The 21,456-nt window shown below is 41.5% G+C and overlaps 1 protein-coding gene and 1 pseudogene across 2 annotated transcripts in view; both read right to left on the bottom strand.

Annotated features, from left to right (window-relative positions):
- The window catches only part of LOC149314635 (xylosyl- and glucuronyltransferase LARGE2s-like), a 68,094-nt gene that overhangs the window by 42,943 nt on the left and 3,695 nt on the right, over window positions 1-21,456 (bottom strand). The window lies entirely within an intron of this gene.
- Window positions 7,647-7,793, bottom strand: LOC149314636 (U1 spliceosomal RNA; annotated as a pseudogene).

Genomic DNA, 21,456 nt, shown 5'->3' with positions numbered 1-21,456 from the left:
TATGGAATTCTGGGAACTGTAGTTTGTTGTGGCCCCAGGGCTCTCTCAGAGAAGGCTAAATGTCTCACAAAACTACAAACCCCAGAATTCCCTTGCATTGGGCCATGGCAGTTAAAGTGGTGTCAAACCAGATTATTTTTGCAGTGCAGATGAGGCACTGCTCATCCAGCATCCAACACTTAAACAACTGGAACACACTGGCTCTTGGATTCTGAAGAGATTTTTAGCTCTACTTTACTCAAGCATGCTGGGTTCCCCACCCAACACAAAGAAACACAGGGCCCTTTCACATTACACAATTATAGTAGAGTATTACAATTCCACTTTAGCAGCCATGGGTTTGTCCTGTGGCATCCTGGGATTTATAAATGTCATGAAGCACTAGACAGGCTTGCTATCTGAGAATTCTAAGTATCCCTTACTAAAACTGGAAATTCCAGGATTGCCTAAAATGAAACCATAGCAGTTACAGTGGAATCATAATGCTGTGACTGCTGTGTGAAAGGTCATTTCCTGTATTGTATCATCATGAGGAGGGCTGTTTTACCATTTTTAATATTAACACTGTGAGCTGCCAGTTCTATTAGATTGCTTCAAGGTAATGCAGCAAGGCCAATGGCACAATTAGGCACAAGAATGAGGCAGCCATCTTATGGTGGTACATACTGAGAAGCTGTGTATGTCCTGTGATCTGCTCTGCTCCCTCTCAGCTAGTCACTAAGCTCAGATGCCATGGAAGCTAGTGTTGCTTAAGATTTGCCTAATAGTCTGATTGGTCTTAGTTTTTTGTGGGTTTTTCGGGCTATGTGGCCATGTTCTAGAAGATTTTCTTCCTGACGTATCTCCAGCATCTGTGGCTGGCATCTTCAGAGAAATTGGTCTTGTTCGTGGGATGGAGGGAGTACTCATCTTTTGCCTGAGGCACAAAATAGTGTTGGGTGGAGAGAAAATGTAACTACTGTGTATACTTGATTATAAATCGACCTCATTTATAAGTCAAGGGCAAGTTCTGGCACCAAAATTAGGGATTTTGCTATTACCCCTACATAAGTTCAGGGTAAAATTTAGAGGCATATAGCCAAGAATCTAAAGGATGAAGCAACGCAAAACAATGTCAAAGAACTTATAATGATCAGACACAACTTTGTGCTTACTCTTAAGACTGGATGGATGAGAGAGTAGAGAAGGACAGTGCTTCACATATTATATTCTTACTTTTCACCAGGAGATGTTCCCTTTTTTAAATAAAAGTTAAGATACAGAACTTACATTGACCTGTCGACTCAGGTTTTTTTGGCTCAGTTTTTTGCCCTAAATTTCTAGACTTATATATGAGTATATACAGTATGTAGAAATATTTCAAAATATAAAATAAACAGAATGGGCTACATCACTGCAAACTGATACTCCACCTGCACCAATTTACACTCCTCTCTCGGGTGGCTGGTGGGGAGCCGGTTAGAAGGAAACCAACGCGGCAACAAGCAGCTTGGGACAGTTTCCACCCACACGATAATCAGCTTTTGCAGACAATGTTTCGATAGTATAATACTGTATCCATGCACCCCTTGTATCCCCAAATGGTCCACTCCACCCTATCAGCATTGTAATCTCATTTTGATGTGTGTGCAGACCAGGACCTGGCAGCAATAACCCAAGGCATTCTGCTTCCTGGGGTTAAATGATACTTCCTCCCATGTTGTGTACAAAAGCCTCTACTGTTTGTGGGAATATCTCTTTAACATTGTTCATCATGCCTGAAAAAAGCACACTAGCTTAGGGGGTATAGAGCAAGGTGCATGGCAGGCATAGAGCTTTCACTGCCAACACTTTCATGCCTTGTCCCCACATTCACTCTCTAAGGCAAATATATCATTCTGCCTAATAGTGCAGGCAGCTTCCGATTAAGCCAGCGTAGTGTAGTGGTTTGAACATTGGACTATTGCTCCGGAAACCAGGGTTCAAATCTCCGCTTGAGTATAAAAACTCTTTGGGTAACCTTAGGCTCTCTCAGTCTCAGAGGATGGCAATAGCAAACCCCCTATGAAGAAACTTGTCAAAAAAACCCTATGATAGGTTTGCCTTAGGGTCATCACAAGTCAAATATGACTTGGAGACAACAACAACAACAACAACAACAAGTCCTGGAACAGTATGGCCTGAATCCCATTGTTAACCCCAGGTAGGATGGACCTATTTAATCAACTGAATTTATAGAAGTGTTGGCTCCTCATTCAACAATAGACTCCATGGGTCTAATCTAGCTGGGGCTACCAACTGGATCCCAGACAATGCATACCACTATTACAAAAGAACAAATGGAAAGATTTCAGAAACAAAATTTACCACCAAGTTCAATATCTAAATGAAGGGAGGAGAGAACTGCAAATTTTCCTTTACAAAAGCAAGGCTTGTATTGAACTGTCTGTAATTCTCTCTCTCCTCAAAACACCCTATACTTTTTTGACAGTGGTCTCTGCTGGAACCACACCTTAAGAAAAGCAAAGGAACCATTATATGTAAGCATAGGTATGCTCAGACATACACCCTTCTCAGCACAGAATAGTTACAAGACCATTAATAATTAATATCATATCTATGATTTGCACAAAACCATATAAACTGTCAGTCTTGTATGATTACACAAGAAAGTCAGGAATTGAGAGACCAGATCAAGAAGGCCCAAGGTGCTCTAACCTGCCCCTTTAGTCCTATGACATCAATAAGTCCTAAGTGGGGAAGAATCCATCTCAGTGCTCACAATATAATTGACTACCTTTATTTTTCCTGGCTGTGATCAGCAGCTTCTTGCTTGTGTTGAACAAACATTGGCAGGAGTAAGATCAGGAATTTCCTAATAATGGCATTCTTTGTTACCAACCTGCCATTAGAAGCATGCAGATAAGACTGTACACAGCATGTTATTGTTTTACTGCCCTAAACTTAACAGCTTCTTACTGTATGTTATTTATATATCCTTGTGGCAGGCATACAGCTGAGACGGATAGGAAACTGTCTGATAAACTTAAAAAATAGGTATCCTTAAGTCTTATGATATTTAAGATAATACCTGTGCACACAGACCAGCTTTGGAGCATCTTTATTCTGTTTGAAAAGTACTGCATTCATCTGTAGTTACATAACCAGATAGTATTAGGAGCCCACCCTTTGCAATCTCCTGTTCAGTCCAAAATACAAAATGGGTGGGGATCTTTGTTGCCCTCCAGGTAACATTGAACTGCAGTTCCAAGAATCCTTCAGTTACCATGATCCATCACCATTGTCCATGTTACCTGGGTCTCATGGGAGTTGCAGTTAAAATATTTGAAAGGTAACACAGGGGAAGGCAGGTCCCTATTTGTGCATGGCTCATTCTGTTGTTAGTGGTGGTGGTTGTGGTGGTTTGTTGTTGTTGGTATCCCACCTTTCTCCCAATATAGGGACTCAAGGTGCCAAACAAATTTAAAACAGTACAAGTTAAAAGCAATACAAAAGCATTAAAATGTATATACAAAGTTTTTAAAAAACAACTAAACAATTTTTAAAAGTTAAGAACATTACACATTAAACATTAAAATGTATTACTTCTGTTATATTCAGCTCTTCTGCTTCTTGCTGCCTAAATACCCTAAAGGCACCAGATCCCATCTGATCTTGGAAGCTAAGCATGGTCAGTCCTGATTAGTACTTGGAATGGTGACCACCAGCAACACCAGGTGCTGTAGGTTATATTTCAGAAGAAGAAACAGGCAAAACCACCTCTGAATATTCCTTGACTAAGAAAAGCCTGTGGAATTCAAGCGGTCACCATAAGGACACATACACACTTCTGTTATAATCATTCCTTCTCTTGCAAGTACTCATCTTTAGGCAGGCAAACAGAATGAACAAATGACCTTAAATAGTTATCTTTCACAAAGTATAGCAGAAACTGAGTACCCAATGTTGTGGAATTACAAATAACCAGCAATATTCCAAAATTTCTTGAAGAGCGGTAATTATGCTAAAACTTAGAGCAGTGGCTTCAAAAATGAAATCAATTGTTTAACAGTAGTTTTGCGAGTTACTCCTTAAAATATAATACAGATAAATCACGTTGGAATGTAATCTGCCCACTGTGTCACAAATTATCAAGAGATATAACTGAGGACATGATACATGAGTTGAAGATGAATAACACCCACAGTTGGTGTTCACATATTTGCATGTGCACTGGCACAAATACACAATGCAGTGAATGTCAGCCGCCTACCCCAATGTCATCTTTGGGAAGAGATATTTCTGGCACTGTAGTATCCTAGCAATATACAAGTCTCCTGTGTGCCCTAAGAGGAGCAACCACACTAAAAATAGGGCATGAAAATAGGTGGTTAAAGCTATCTGTATCGCATAGTTCTGTAGTACTTTTTGCACTAAGTATGCTGGCTGTTGCACAGACAGCAACAGACAGGCACACTATATATAGGGGTAGATACTACAAACAAACTCATAAATAGCCTCAAACCAAGTAAGCAGAGAGCAGAGGAAGACACTTCAGAATTTCAGTTTTCCTTAACAAAGGTTGGTCACTAATACAGCAAGGTGGGGGGAAAAGGAGAAGTATTTGTTAAGGACTAAGCTGCACCATTTGTGTTACACATTTTAGACTTCAAAATTTCTGAACCAATGTTACTGTAACAGTGCAAGAATTAGTTTTCTAAGGACTGAGCCCATAATGAGTGGTGAATTCATCAGGTAAATTATAAAGATTAGGTTTTACTTGAAGGATTAGGCAGTATAATCCTGCCATATTTTGGCATGTAAATAATAATAATAATAATAATCCAAGAAATAGTCATTAAAATAGACATAATCAAGATTACTGGCAGCAGCTAGGGTGAAGCTATATAATGAAATATTTTAAACAGAATTCAATCTTATCTACAAGACCAAAGGTGTATTTCAGTTTCACTTCTGTCCAAAAGAGATTTGTGCCTCTGAAAAAGATTAGTAATATCACATCGACTGTTAGCCAGTAGTTTCATTGGGGGGGGGCCGCAGGGGGGGCAGACTGTACCGGGTGACACCCCAGAAGGGGGGTGACACCCAGTTGATCTCCCGCCCCCTTGCAGGGCCTTCCTGGGGCCTTGGGCGTCTGGGCCGCTGAGAAGCTGCACATTCATTCACTTGTGTGTGCGCGCTCCCATGTGGGGCGTCCATGGCGGAGAGCATGTGACTTGCCCATGGTCACCCACTGGGTTTCATGGTCAAGCTGAGAACTGAACCCTGGTCGCCAGAGTCATTGTCCAACACTTACACCACTATACCATGCTAGCTCTGTTATATTAATTATTAATTGTCCACAACTTTAAAAAGACTTTGCTCAAAATGACAGCCTAAAATTATTTCAAACCAAAAGAATCCAAAGACTCTGCTGCATCATGCTGCAAGAATGTTGTTTTTGTTTTGATTTTTGCATGCTTTGTATTCACCTCCCCCCCCCTCTCTCTCTCTCTCTCTCTCTCTCTCTCTCTATATATATATATATATATATATATAATCTTCAAATTTTGGACCACCAATTGGACCTCATTGTACAAAAACCTGCTGATCGCTGTTGCATGTGGATAATATATAGTCTTTGAATCTTAGCTTTCCCCTCACTCCTCAAGACCTCAGCTTTATTGGTCTGGGGGAGAGAGAGAGAGAGAGAGAGAGAGAGAGAGAGAGAGAGAGAGAGATCCCAGACCAAGAGGGCTGAGGTCTTGAGGACTGAAGGGAAAGCTAAGACTGTATATACTATTTACATGCAATACCACCCTGCACGTTTTTGTACAATTAGATCCAGTTGGTGGTCCAAAAATCCAGAATGAAATCAAGTCTTACAGAAAGACCTGTGATTTGTCTTTGCTTGCCCTTGAGGCAGAAAGGGCACTAGCAGTCTCAAGGGCTTCAGCCATGCCTTTCACTAAGAAGAGTTTCCATAGAGATACAGTACTTACAGGGCCACACTGCTGCACAGGGACCTAGAAGGATGGCGCCTAAGGGATGAAGTATTAATGGTGCAAAGCAACGATCATAAATCCAAATGAAGTGATGATGGAATTCCAAACCACAACTGAGTGCCCATGCATTTTTTACACCCTGCTGAGCTGACTTATGCAGAACTGGACAGTTCACCCACGGGATGCTGAGGGGAAAAAATAAGGAAACAACCCTGCTGTGAAATAATCTTTTCCTACCATTTTGCAATAACTGAGTGGGGCAGTTGATGACACGGGCTCTTGGAGGTCACTTATTCATAGGACTGGTGTAAGTCAAAGTAGACTTGATGGCAAATAACAACAATAGTGGCTGAAATACAGTGGTAGAAACATGATCATTACTGTGTTGAATTTGTTCAGTTAGAATACAAATTAAAATAATTCAAAGATATAGCCGTGCTAGTTTTCAGAATCAGTATGTAGAGAGATCTTGTAGCACCTTTGAGACTAAGGGGCGAAAGATTGCCCCTTTGCACCAGTTTCCAGGTGGCTTCAGAGCACAGCATTTTGACACTGCATGCTCTGAAGTTGCCCGGAAGCTGGCATCATGCCATCTGCCCATATGTAGGCCAGCTTCAAGTCACTCCAGTGGCATGGTCTTTACATGCCTCATACTGCAGGAGCACCATAAAGCCACAGTGGGGGGGGGGGGGGGGGGGGGGAGACGGCTTTTTGCTGGCACAAAAAGGAGCAGCAATATTTGGGCCAGCAAAAAGCCAGACTGGGACCATGGCGTGCAGTTGCCATGGCCCCAATCTGGCTTCCTGAGGGGCGGATTCAAGCCACCCCTTCAGGGGAGTCTGTTCTGCCCCTAACTAAAGAAAGAAGTTGACAGCATGAGCTTTCGTACGCTTAAGTCTACTTCCTCAGATGCAAATTAAAATAATACACATGATTAGAATAATTTACATCAGGTTCAAATTAGATGCTACATCTGAGGGACTGGGTGTCTTAGTATAGGCACATATGCAGGGCAAATACTCAGTATCTTTCAAAGACCATACACACAATTAAACAATACAGTCGGTCCTTGCCTTACGCGGGGGATCCGTTCCGGATCCCGCCGCGTAAGGCAAATTCCGTCTATGCTCGAGCCCCATTGGAAACAATGGGGCTCGCGCGCGGGGCGCAACGGGTGCGTGCGCCCATTCAAATGAATGGGACGTGCCGCCCATTCCGCCCTGCGCAGCTTGAGCGTGTATGCTACGCCTTCATCTTTACTATTGTATTAAGTAGTCCTGGACTGATACCAAGTTTGAGGATTCATTTGCTACTCTTTCATATGCAGTGAGGGTTCAATGTTACTACACAATATTGTCAAATAGTGTCTTTCTTTCTTTCTTTTCTTTTCTTTTTTTACTTTTTAACTGCTGAGAAGCCACTTTAAGCTCCATGTGACAGCAGAAAGTTGTACATTCAAAAAAGCTTTTATCACCATGAATGTGTAACCAGGATGACTAAATTATCCCCAAGTACAGAACTCACAATGCTCAATGAGCTCATTTAAACAATTAGGTGCTTAGAAATCATTAAATGGAAGTGGACTGTCCAAGAATAGTTAAATCTTAGCATGCATTTTGAACTGGATGCATGAAGACTCTTTAGTGTTTTTTGTTTGTTTGTTTGTTTCCCCCCCCCCCCCCCACTACCACAAATTATGCAGTCAAGTTTCCCGCATTTGGGGAAATCGCAGGGGTCAGCACACCCGGAGTGCAATGGATGAGCCTCACCACCTTCGTGATCATGGTGTCTCCCCTGCCAGGTAAGTATTGAAGACTCTTTAGTTTTTGTGTGCCTCCAAGTAACTTATGACTTATGGTGACCCTTTCATAGAGTTCCATAGTCTCTACTCTCCAAGAAACTGAGAGCATTTGCTGGTCTAAAGAGGGAACTAAACACATGATTATGCATTTTAAGCATTTTACAGACACTCTGTAATTAAGCTAATTTGCAGTAGACCAAAACAAAAGAGTTTTCTGGAAACCTAATGACCAATATATTATTTTTTTCCTATATAGCCAACGTTTCAAAGGCATAGGGTCCAGTTCATGACTTAATGTTATCCTCAAACTGCCTGCATGTGAAGAGTACAAATGCTCATGAAATGTTAACAGTACAGTGATGTGATCAAAGATACCAGTTGTTTTAGAGACATTAAAGGGTGCAAAACTTGGTATTTTTAAAATATATTTTTATACTTCTTAATACTCCTTTAGCTGAGAGTTTTAAAAACAACCTCCATTCTTAATGCACTGCACCTCTATTCAACATTCTTAATGCACTGCACCTCTATTCATCTCCACAGCCCTATACAGAATACAAAGAGATCTGAGATGTTAAGGAGCATCTGGAGAAGAATGGGGGAAGATTTTAATCAAAGAGAAGTGAGGTCAGCAAGCATTCATCTCTATAATCACTTGTCTTTTGTGTGTGTGCATGCATATATGCACACATGCACGCACACAAATGTCTTCAAGTCACCTGTCGACTTATGGCAAACCCATGAATTTCATAGGGTTTTCTGGGGCAAGAGATGCACAGAGGTGGTTTTGCCAGTTCCTTCCTCTGAAATATAGCCTATAGCTCCTGGTATTTGTTGGTGAATTCCCATCCAAGTATTAGCAAGTACATAGTACTAGCAGCAAGTACTAACCAGGGTTGACCCTGGTTAGCCTTTAAGATCAGATTGGATCTTAAGTTCAATAAACAGGAAGAAAAGGGAAAGGTCTTGACAAATCCCATCAAGGCTCAGGAAAAGAGCCCCAATGCTTCCAGCTGACATGAGGAGTGCCCTGCGCTAATGAGAGGTAAGGAGGAGGCGGCACCTAAGGAGAACAGGCAGAAGCAACCCCAAAGGAAAGAAGGGCTTGGGGGAGGGAATTATTGGATCTGGTGCCTTTAGGGTCTTTAGATCTAGGGAGGAGAAAAAAGCTAAATTGTCTTCAGTGATAACAACTTTTGCTACTGCTGCAACCATGAGGTTTCTGAGGTGAAGGGTGGTGCCACGGAAAGCAGTTGTTCAGTCCTCTTATCTGGCTAAGTACTGGAGCTGAAAGAGAAGGAAATGATCCTGCTGTTGAGCATTATATACAATCAGGCAGGAGCCATCAGAACTCTGTGCTTGGCTAGTTAAGTTGATGATAGGATCAGAAGGTGTTTCTGGTACAGTACAAGCAGTGAAGGTTAGAGTAACGCCAGGGCACACTCACATGAAGCAGTAACTACAGGGATAATTCAAAATCTATTCAGGGCTTTGCTGTTCATTGTAATTTCACCTGGCTGGGGACAGAAATATAGAAGACTAGTGACATCCCTCCTCAGTAACAATACTAGTCTGTGCCTTAAAGCAACAGTTTTCTTAGAGCCCACAGTCAGAATCAGAGCATCACCCAGCTGTTTTCAATAGGACACTTCAGAAAGCACAAGCTGAATCTTCAAAAAGCAAGGGTGTGTGAAAGGTGCACTGCCTTCCTAAAGGATAGGGTTTTGTCTCCAGTTTTCACCATCTCCCCCTCCTTTCAGTTTTTGTGGGATAATCAGGGGATCAGAATGCCTTCAACATCTAGCTCTCTCCCTGGTTCAATCGTTCTCTTAAGCTCCTTTCTTCCTGCCGTTCCTTTTGTTTCAAAGTTCAATAAACAGGAAGAAAAGGGAAAGGTCTTGACAAATCCCATCAAGGCTCAGGAAAAGAGCCCCAATGCTTCCAGCTGACATGAGGAGTGCCCTGCGCTAATGAGAGGTAAGGAGGAGGCGGCACCTAAGGAGAACAGGCAGAAGCAACCCCAAAGGAAAGAAGGGCTTGGGGGAGGGAATTATTTACGCTGAATGAAACAGACAGCTGCACAGGCCTCCCACACCAATAAGGGTAGGAAATCATTTCCAGTCTCCCCATGGTTGACTTGGGCTCCCACCTCTTGCATCCCAAGAGAGAGGCAGCCCAAAGACCAACAGCTGCATCCAGCTGAGACTGGAATTTGCTGCTGAAAGGCTTTTGTGCAATGGATGCCTCCATCACAATAGCCAGGCAAACACACACAGGAGGGTCAGAGTTAACTCTTTGATCGCCATGTCCCCAGAGGACAAAACCAGAAACATCTTGTAACTACCTTTTTTTCCTAAGTGGCACCTGTATCAGTCAGATTTCTGGGGCAGGCAGAAAGATCTGGTAGATCTGGAGTGGTCTGGAAGTAGATTGATAAGGAGTTTTGACTTCCAGCAGTCCGACTGTGGCAATGGAAAGTGGGAATTTAAAGAAAAAGAAGACATGTCTGCTATGGCTAGTCTGCAGCTTCTGGCCTTTTAGGACATGTGCATCATTTAAACAGCACACCTTCAAAGTGGCCCAAAGCTGCTTCATTTGGCCCGTCAGTTCAGTCCCTATTACTCTAATAATTATGGTCAGATCTTTTGGTCCACTGAGCTGGATCTCAGCTGTACCGCCACATGCATATTATTTTATTTCTCTAGAAAACAAACCCAAACTAACCTTCACATTATTTGCCACAAGTTGTAAAATGTAGGACTGATTCACATCACCTCATTCATTAAGTGCATCCAGGCAAGTGTACTGGGAAGAATGACTTTCCAAAAGGTAGAATTGCTTACCAAAAATACAGCTCCTGAAGACAACAAAACATGAAGCAGCCCACGTCTCAGAAACGCTGTGAAGATGACACCGGCTTCTTTTAAGTTTCAGAAATAAAATAAGCACTCTGCTTCTGAAGTTATCTGATATGAAGAACCAGCAGGATTTTCCCCAATGTACCAGGGAACTGCACCGTATTTGGGTCGATTGACTACAACTATTTCCTGAAAACTCTTCACAGACTGGCACTGGTCCATAGACCACCAGTCTAAATGGCACTGAACTAAAGAAACCCACACCACATCAAGGCAAGGTGCTACAACACTGAACAAATACTACATGGCTTCAACTTTGGATTTTCAAAGCCGAATATGTTTTACTATCAGACACTACTTTTTAGGTTTTTCTCTCCTTTAGAGCCAAATGGTAAGGAAAAGATTCCATACTAAGAGTTAATGTTACTGAAGATTTGTCAGACTAACAGCACAAATCCTACGCATGTTCACTCAGTTTCAATGGAACTGACTCCTAGATAAATGTGTTTAGGATTGCAATTTTCAGATTATAACCCTATACACATTTATTCAGATTTATATCTTAATAAATCTAATAGGACATACTCAGTTAACAAAGTACCTAGAATCATAGAATTGGAAGAGACCACGAGAGCCATCCAGTCCAACCCCCTGCCACAGGGACGTAGCTAGGATTTTAGGAAGGGGGGGCAGACTAAGTGCCACCATTATAATGGGGCTTGGGTGCGACAGCGCAGCAGCACACACCATTCATTTTTCTAATGGAAGGGGGGGGGTCCAGACCCCAAGAACCTCCCCTTGGCTACGTCCCTGCCTGCCATGCAGGAATTCACAATCAAAGCATCCATGGCTGCTGAACATCCAGCCTCTGTTTAAAAACCTCCAAAGGAGGAGACTCTACCACACTCCAAGGGAGTGTGTTCCATTGTCAAAAAGTTCTTACTGTCAGAAAGTTCTTCCTAATGTTTAGGTGGAATCACTTTTCCTGCAGTTTGAATCCACTGCTCTGGATCCCATTCTCTGGAGATGCAGAAAACAAGCTTGCTCCATCCTCAATGTGACACCCCTTCAAATATTTAAACAAAGCTATCATATCACCTCTTAACCTTCTCTTCTCTATGCTAAGCATACCCAGCTTCCAAAGTAGATCCTTATAGGGCATGGCTTCCAGACCTTTCACCATTTTGGTTGTCCTCCTCTGGACACACTCCAGTTTGTCAACATCCTTTTTGAATTGTTCCCTGAACTGGACACAGTATTCCAGGTGAGGCTTGACCAAAGCAGAACAGAATGATACTATTATTTCCCTCAATCTACACACTGTACTTCTATTGACACAGTCTAGAATCACACTGGTGTTTTTTTTGGCTGCCACATCACACTGTTGACTCATGTTCAACTTGTCATCCCCTAGAACTCCTAGATCCCTTTCATATGTACAGCCAGGTGTCCCCCATCCTACATTTGTGCATTTCATTTTTTTCTAAGAGCAATACCTTATATTTCTTACCTAGCAGTAAAATTCCGTTTTACCAACTGTTTTTCAGCCCCCAGCCTCCTTTTCCTCCTTGTCCTCCATCTAGCCGTACATCTGTACACAATGATGGAGAACACAATGGCTTGAACTATCCTCACTTTAGTGTTCAGAGTTACATCTTTAGACTTCATGATCTTGTCGAGTTCTTTCATAGCTGCCCTTCCCAATCCTAGTCTTTCTTGGCTTCAATCTCTATTTTGATCTGTACTTGAACCAACATATGGAAACTCTTTCACTATTTCAATTTTCTCATTGTCTAGGCTGAATTCTTGTAGCTCCTCCATGGTCATTATTTAGGTTTTTTTTTTAATGTTCAGCAGTAATCCAACCTTAGCACCTTCCTCCTTGACCTTCGTAAGTAGTTGCTCCAGGTCTTTGTTTGTTTCTTCTAGTAGTATTGTGTTGTCTCTGTGTATATAAGGTTGTTAATATTTTTTCCTCTTATTTTCACTCTTCTTACTTCAGAGTCCAAGCCTGCTCTGTGTATGATATTTTTGGAAGCGGGTTGAATAGAAAGGGTGATAGTATGCAGCCTTGCCTGAACAATTTGCTTTTTATGGTCTATGCAGTAAATGCTATAACTGAACTATCCTAATACATTCTATGCTTAATATTGTGACTATGTATTACAAATATGGGGGGGGGGGGGGGGGGGAGCCCAGGACTAAAATTGACAGTACTAAGACAAGCAAGGAATGAAAAAAAATGTGATGGGTGCTGGTCCAAACATATCATTTTTTCAATTGATAGAAATAGTGAAAAAATATTTTAAAAACTCAAATACTTTAATACCATATACACACAGTGGGAAAATGCTGCTTCAAAACTTTTAGTAGTTTATTAAGGCATGGAAAGTTATTAGACTTTAAACAGACTATGGAAAAAATGAAGATAAGAAATTTAAGAGAGACACAAAAGAGGCAGCAGTAGAAAATTCCTAAAGCCTGTCCCCTTCCTCATGAGGGTTTTCTTTTGTACACAAGGTGTTACAGAATTCTTTACCTTGAAACTGGAATCTCAGCCCCACATAAAGACTTACTATCGCCCTCAAATATGCTCATCAAGCAAAATGTATCTTCCTACGTCTGTGTATGTGTGCATACACACATGCCTTCAAGTCACCTGTCAAACTATGGCAACCCCATGAATTTCATAGAGCTTCCTTAGGCAAGGAATATGAGGTGGTTTTGCCAGTTCCTTCCTCTGAAATATAGCCTTATAGCACTGGTATTCATTGGCAGTCTCTCATCCAACCAGTAACCAAAGCTGCCCCTGCTTAGATTGCAACCTACAGAGGCTTATTGAGGGTCTATCCATTACAAAATTCCAAAAAGTCTACCAAAAGCAACAAGTGGGACAGAACATAGAATAGAACTTTGTGAGGAAAATCCCATTTACTTCTTAAATCATACAATAATTTAACACAGTCATGTTCTAGCTAGAAAACTTTTAGATGCTTGCCCTTAAGGATAGGTAACATCATCCCAATAATTATCTTCCCAGAAACATGCAGGAACAACACCCAGATTTTACAATGGAATTCTTCACAGCAATTTCTTAAATCACCTAAACCATTTCTACAGCATTTTGATGTACATCTGCGCAACATTCAAGTAGCTACTTTTATGTTTGGCAACTGGACAACAGAAGATGATACAACCTGTCCGGGTTTGAACAGTTAACAGATGTGGGTTTTGAAAAAGAAAACAATAGCACCATTCACCTGGAAACTGCATGAATACTAAAATCTTAGCATTAACTCACGTGTCATTTCAGATTGTTTTGGCATTCTGGAACTGGCAAAGGTACAGAAAATACTACCCAACTGTTGATTGTTCAAGCCAAGAATGCAAAGCCAGCGGTTCAAGAATCAAAAAAGATACAAAAGTTGATGACTACAGGAGGTACTTCAAAAGACACCTACACAATAAAAGGGTTAAGCGAATCAGTGAAACATTTTGTCCATACAGAGGCACATCATAACATATGCATGGATGACTGTAGTCATTAGATGTCACCATCATTAGTTGGAATCAACAGAATACCAACTGATCCTGACAAGCCATAAGGGTTGGCTTTAGCTGGAACAAAGATACACTTGCTATATAGACAGGCTTATAACATCAGCAGTTGCTTACAGAGTCATTCCACACGAGTCAGAGGTGAGCTGGCAATCATGGATCCCTTACTACAGTCTTTTCCAACCCACTGCATAAAGATTGTTTTATTATTTACTACAGAACAGCCTTCATTTCTGTTATCCACAGGTTTTGAACTGCAGCTCCCAGCAGCTAATAAGGACAATGGTGAGGAATCATGGAAGGTGAAATCCAAAGCATTGGGAAAGGTGGCTACAGAGTAACAAAAGGAGAAATTTTACTAAGCATTGATATCTTATTTTTTAGTGGTCAGAAGATCTCACTGCCTCATGAATGTGTTTTATAGATACAATTTCAAAAATATGTATTTTTTGGAAATGCACTCAGCTTATATTAGCCCATGTTTATATCCTATGCAGTCTCCTCCTTCCTTCCGTTTGTCAACACACTTTTCAAAAATCAAATAAAAAATTAAAAACAAAAAATAAAGCAAAGGCAATTACTGTGCTACCATCTATCTATTCCTTGAAAATTTAGCTTGTAAGACTGTAGGGAGCAATTTCTGATTTATCTTTCATGTGTTAACTAGATCATAGGCCATCAATACATTACTAGAGGTAATAATCTAAAGCAAAACTGAAACTAGAGCATGCATCCTGAGACCCATGAAAGGAAAGATTCATATAAAGAATGGAGAAGGTTAAATACAGATACCCTCTTCCCATCTGCCAATTTGCCTTTACAAGCCCACCTCATATCTCCCTTTGTGACAATATGCTAATGTTCAGGAATGGTGCAATTCTATCCAGCTTGAAGGAGAGAAAGACAAGCCAGCTCCAACAGGCCTTGGAAGGATAGCAGATCTGCTGGACTTTTCCCCTTCCCCACTGCCATTCCCTTCTCCTTTTGTCTCTTGTCTTTTTTTAGATTGTAAGCATGAGGGCAGGGAAGTGTCTAATTAACAAATTGTAAGCAGCTCTGATAGCCTTAGCTAAGCAGCGGGGTATAAATAAATAAGGAGAGAGAGAGTAGTATAGTATAGTATAGTATAGTATAGTATAGTATGTGTGTATATATATATATATATATATATATATATATATATATGCGCGCTGGAAAATAAAGTTAGGAGAAGGCATTTGCCACAGCCTAATCTTTTTAAAAGAATGAACAGAAGTCCTTTGCTATGGTAATGCCAACAGTGATGGTGGGTTTAACCTTTTGGAAATGAGGAGGAACAGGTGGTACTTGTTATACTGGACCAGATATCACGAATACTATCAGAAGAAATGAAACTCGCAGGCCAAGCATACATATAGCTGTCCAATCTAGCATAATAATTTTAGCTAAACGACAGGATTGTTGTCAATAAAGTAACCTGTATTGATGGGTGGTAGAATATTATCTCAATCAGCACAGCACCCCGGCCAAAGTCTCTTCTGAAGTGCAAAGAAAGATTAACACAGAACCACAAGCCCTCTGCCTTTACCACCACTAATTGCACCATTCCTGAACATTAGCATATTGGCATTAACAGCAAGTGACGCTTGGCTACATGAGTCAGAAGGTACTGAATGCATCTAAAGACAGATGCAGATAGTAACAGGTGTTGATTACTAACACCTCAATATCATTGGCCCTCTACATTTACAGCTTTGACTTTTGTGGATTTGATTAATATGTTCTCTCTAGAAATCTCTAGGTCCTCCAGCGCAACTGCATCTCTGCCAGAAGTTGACCACAGAGCTGACTGGAGGACCTGGTGATTCCTAAAGAGGTCTCAGGTTAATAAAAAAATTGCAGTTTTTTATTTGTAGTTTTCCCCCTTTCACAGGGGTGCTGTGCCTCTAACCTGAGCAAATATGGAGGGCCCACTGTACTCTCAAAAGCTAAGCTAAAAGCACAAGGCCACTTGCTATTTCTCTGCTTCCCCTCCTTTTAGAGCTCTTTGTAGATTAGGATATTTTCCAGAGACTCTAAGTAGCCAAACAGAGCCCTTTAATCTGTTGCCAAAGTTCAGGTAACATTTTCAAGGTCACATTCACGGGCTTAAAGTCCTGAGCTGCTGTCAGACAGAGGGAAGGAGGAAAAATATAATGGGAGAACAGAGTGTAACTACAGATAAAACCAGAGATTTATTTTGGAAGACATACAATGATACTTGTAATGCATGCTATGAGAAGGGACTATGTTTCTAGGGATCAGATGCATTGAATGAACTGATTACTTTAATGGATTGATCAGTTTGAGTAATCAATTTAAAAATCTTAATGATCTACTAACAAGCATCCTTATTAGGAACTTGCCTCATAGCAGGGGTCAGAACAGAGTTCAACCCACTGAGAGTTTCCCAGATAACCATGCCTCCTTTAGCATACTATTATTGTGTCATGGGCACATGGGCAGAATGCAGACCCCAAAGCCATTTTTCTCTGTAGTGTACACCCTACCACAGTGATTCTTTTTTAAAAGAAAGGTAATTCTCCAGTTTTGTAATAACTTCTCCAAAACTGCCCAACCTGCCCCCCCCCCCCACAGCAAAACACTGACATGGTTTTCTAGTCACTTCTGGATTGGATATTTTCAGTGATTTTAGCATGGAGGGGGCTATGGCCTTCAGTGGATCCGGAAGGTGGAAAATTGGTTCTTGGACCGCAGGGTGTAGTGCTTTCTCAAGGCTTACCATACCTCTTCTAAAATGTTCAAATGCTTCTCCTAACGCTTAGTTAACAACATTAAGAGCTTTAAATTAAAATATTATGATCCCATCCTTTTATCCTACCCACAACTGGTATGTGTCCCCTGAAAACTTATATGAAACAGAATCCAGGCCTCACTATAAAAGTTTCTTTCCCTCTGCCTTTGGTTTATTCTGCTGACATTTGTCTAACCCACCGATGGGAAAACTTCAACCCTAGGGTCTAATTCACACTACCATGGCTCCTCGTCCTTCTCATGGACCCCCTGCCCCCATGAAGCCTGCCTTCCTGGGCATCCATCCTCACCCAACAAGGAAAGTGAGGACAAGAGCTGACTTTGCTCTCTTTTTACCTCTCTCATTGGGAACACTGCAAGGCAAATGAAGATGGCTTAACAACCAGGACAAGTAGGCACAAGAAAGTAGAGATTCTGGGCAAAGATATTGGGTGGAAAGGGGGAGACACAAGACAACAACCAAGTAGTCCCATTCACTGCCAACAGGTGGCCCTCAACATAGTCCTCAGGCCAATAACAAAGCAAAATTCCCACACCTGGTCAATCCTGCCTAGCAGCAATACTGTATTCTGGGATTTCAAACAAGGGTCCTTCCAACACTCCCTGAAGATAACAAGGATTTAAAATGTTACTTTCTGCTTGCAGTGTAGATGCTTTACCCTGACTATGGCCCTTCCATAAATTAGGCTATCTCAAGACAAATACTACTTTTAGTGTAACAGTTTATACTTTCTCACAAAAAAAAGGAAAACATTTCTTCTGAGATGGTCTCTTCTGTGCATCCACCAGCCAAGGAAGAACATTTTTTTCTCCTTTTCAACGCTACGGTTCAAACAATTTCCCAGATATTTATCAATATAAGCATTCACCCATTTAAAGAAATCTTGAAGTGATTTTTTTTAAAAAAAAATTGATTAGGTGACAGTGTCAGCTTTAACCAAAGTACACTAGAGATGAACTGCTTTTTAAGACTGACACGAATCTGACTTGCAGCCTAAAATAAGAAAAGATGTGATATGATTGCTATGTGCTCTGAATGGGTCTTTTAAAATCCCTCTGGAGTCCACACTATATTTGCAACCTGAATGGACTGTATTTGTTGAGTATGAAGGCCCAGATAAACATGGTACCATAGCCAACACTAATAATTAGACTTTATATTTACTAAATGAGATGAATTTAAGAATAATTTGGTTTTAATTTTTTTAAAAGGGTGATACTAGTAGTCATAGATACACATGTATCACCCTTTTTAAAAAATTAAAACCAAATTATTCTTAAATTCATCTCATTTAGTAAATATAAAATCTCAGCACTTCATTCTCTCTGGAGCAATAAAATCCAAAGGGTTATACTGCAAAAGCCAAGCTGCTTGAAATCCCAACATCAGTATCACCTATATATTCTTGTCTTTCTTCTCTGCACAGCTCATTATGCCATCAAAATGTCAGAAGTCCAGGCTTCCTGCTTTGCCACAGATTCTCATGCATTCTTGGAATATGTTCAACTACATAGGAACATGTGGTTGTACAGATTATTCTGGACTGCAGCTCCCACCATCCATCACCACAGGCTCTTCTGGCAAGAGCTGATAGGACCTGAAGTCTGATTACAACTGGATTGTCACACATTCCCCACCTGTCCTACAATATTCCAGCTCCTTAAGTTTTTTGTTGACAAGTAAAGAACAAAGGAATCTACAAGCAGTTCAAGTGTGGGAAATCTATCAGCCTTCAGACAGTGCTGGACAACTCTCATCATCACTGACCATTGGCCATGCTGGTGGATTCTAGTTTGAAACCAACAATATCCAGAGGGAACCACCAATAATTAGGAACACAGGAAGCTGCCTTATAATGAATCAAATCATTGGTCCATCTAGCCCATTAATATCAATTCTCTGATTGGCAGGCAATGGATCACCAAAGTTTCAGGAAGGATTCTCTCCTTGCCCTACTTAGAGATCCCTTGAAATCTCTGCTGATCCCATCTAAATACTAGCCATGCCTGACTCCTGTTTAACATCCAAAATCATATGAGATCACAGTTATTCAGTTGGTATAGTGATAGGCATGACAGGTGTCAAATCCAGCATCTTTAGCAATGAAAAACATTTCTGCAAAAATTCTTTGCCCACAGATGTGCTACATGCAAGGTATACTGAGGATGAGTTGGAGCTTCATATTTACCTTGCATGTCTGACACATCCTCTGCTTGGGGCAGCTGATGTAGTTTCTCATTCCATCCCAGTTCTCTACCAGCTGCACCCCCACCCACCCTGTTGGCTGCTGTAAATCTCACCTCATCCTGGGATTGAGAGTGACTGAGCTGCAGCCTCAACAAACAAGATTGTGTGTAGTCAGTGTGTAAATTACTGTCCATCCATTGGGGCTAAATGCTTCTGCAACTCTAGCAACAAGAAACTAGGACATTTAGGGGCTTCGCTCAAACTTTCAGAAATATGTTCAGTGAAAATGAAATGCATGCAGTGTTGGCAGGTGAGATGGCATACATGTCCACCATTCCCCAGCACACAAGTTAAAAATTAACCACAGGGTGGCAGCAGAATTGGATGCAACAACCAGCCAGCTAACCTTCACAATAGCCAAAGAAAGCAGTCCTTTGCAGCCTAACCAATTCAAAATGCTTGAGGCTTTATTGTACAGGTTGGTAGACATATGTGTACACACTACACCTACGGGACTCACACTAAACCCACACTTCAGGTGCAGCAAGTCCAGAAAGCAAGGGGGGCATACCCTCAAATTTTTCATAAGCCCATGAGTAAACATTTGTGTTGTTATATTTAATAAAGATGAATAAAAACATAAAGATTGTGAGAGATTTTCACCCAAAATCAGCATCTGCACCTCTGTTTTCACTGTGAAGAATACGATTATCCAGAGCTACCCTAGTCTAGACAAAATGTATGGATCAAAAAGAGGAAGACAGAGAGTTTAACTAGTTATATTCCCTGTTGGGTTCTCTGCTATGGTTAACAAGAGGATAGAATACTCAAAATCATTATGACAATAAATTGTACCTGAATACATTGCCACTAGATTATTTCTCTGTTAGCCCACTGCAGCAAAAACAACAATGATGCCTTAAACACCGTACAAGTTCATTGTGTAATAACATCCTAGTTTTATGAAATGCCACAAGACTTATTTAATGCTCTATTTCCCTCACACTATTTAAATACACCAAGAAAGGCTAAATAACATCAAGACTGACTGTAGGAAGCATTAAACAAAAGATCCTGGATTCCCACTGATGGTTACTTTCTTATTAGCAGAGGTACAAGAATAAGCCCGAAAAACCCACAAAAAACTATGGATGCCTGCCATGAAAGCCTTTGACTTCACATAAGAATAAGTTTATTTCTTGGGATCATGGCAACCTCATGAATTTCATAGGGTTTTCTTAAACAAAGAATAGTCAGAGGCGGTTTTGCAAGTTATTTCCTTTAGAATATAGCCTATTTTACCTGATATTCATCCATGGTCTCCCTTCCAAGTACTAACTAGGACTGATCCTTAGCTTCCAAGTTCAGACAGGGTCTAGACACTACATTAAATACAGAACATGCAGCTGACTTTGGCGCGTTACAGACTGCCCCTTTGGGGTGGCCTGTAGGTGCCCCTTTCCCCGCTAGATCGGGGCCTCAGCCGCCAGAACGGCAGCCTCTGGGGCCCCGATCTGCCGCTTTCCAGGCTGCGGGGAAGCGGCAAAAGGCCGCTTCCCCGCGGCCTGGAAAGGGGTGTCCTTTGGGCTTCATTGGAGCTCCTTCTGGCGCCACGGAAAGGGCGCTCTATGCGCCCTGGCGCGGTGCCAGTACGTCACAACCGCACTGCCTCGTGCGGAGGCAGCCCGGTGGTGACGCAGCAATGGCGGCCCCCGTGTGGGACGGGCACCACCATTTTGTACGGACTTGATCCATACTAGGGTTAGGGGTGTCCGGAAGGGACGCCCCTTTCTAACCCTAGTACGGACCCAGTCCGTACTATACGCCCGTGCAGAACAGGCCTTTGTTTCTTTTTGTAATCTATATATCAACCACGACACATGGCTGGAGAAGTTTAACCCCCCTCCCCACCAGCTGTTTGCACCTGTTTAATATCCACCATGCAATAGGAGCTTAAAAGGAAGCTTCCAGGTGAATAAAAACCGGCTGCACAACTGCTTCCAATGTGTTGGCAATCGCAACTAGAGTATACCCACTGAATAAATGACATTTACATAAGTGTTGACTTCAATTCAACTATTGATTCAATGAGTCTACTCTAGTTAGGACTATCAATTGGATTCAAGCCAGGATATATCTAGGGTAATTTCTCCCTATTTATTTAGGGAAATCATATCTCCTTCACCTCCAGGATGTACCAGTGTGGGCGGGGCTGTAGTAGCTGGTTGCATGATGAATGCCCTTTCCTAGCTCCTCCCTCCTGAGTCGACGGTA

Source organism: Sceloporus occidentalis, unplaced genomic scaffold (assembly GCF_023333645.1).
Source record: "Sceloporus occidentalis isolate IW3139 unplaced genomic scaffold, rSceOcc1.0.p SCAF_4, whole genome shotgun sequence".
NCBI classification, from domain to species: Eukaryota; Metazoa; Chordata; class Lepidosauria; order Squamata; family Phrynosomatidae; genus Sceloporus; species Sceloporus occidentalis.
Note: the sequence above shows the minus strand (reverse complement) of the source record. Positions and strands in the feature narration are given on the sequence as shown.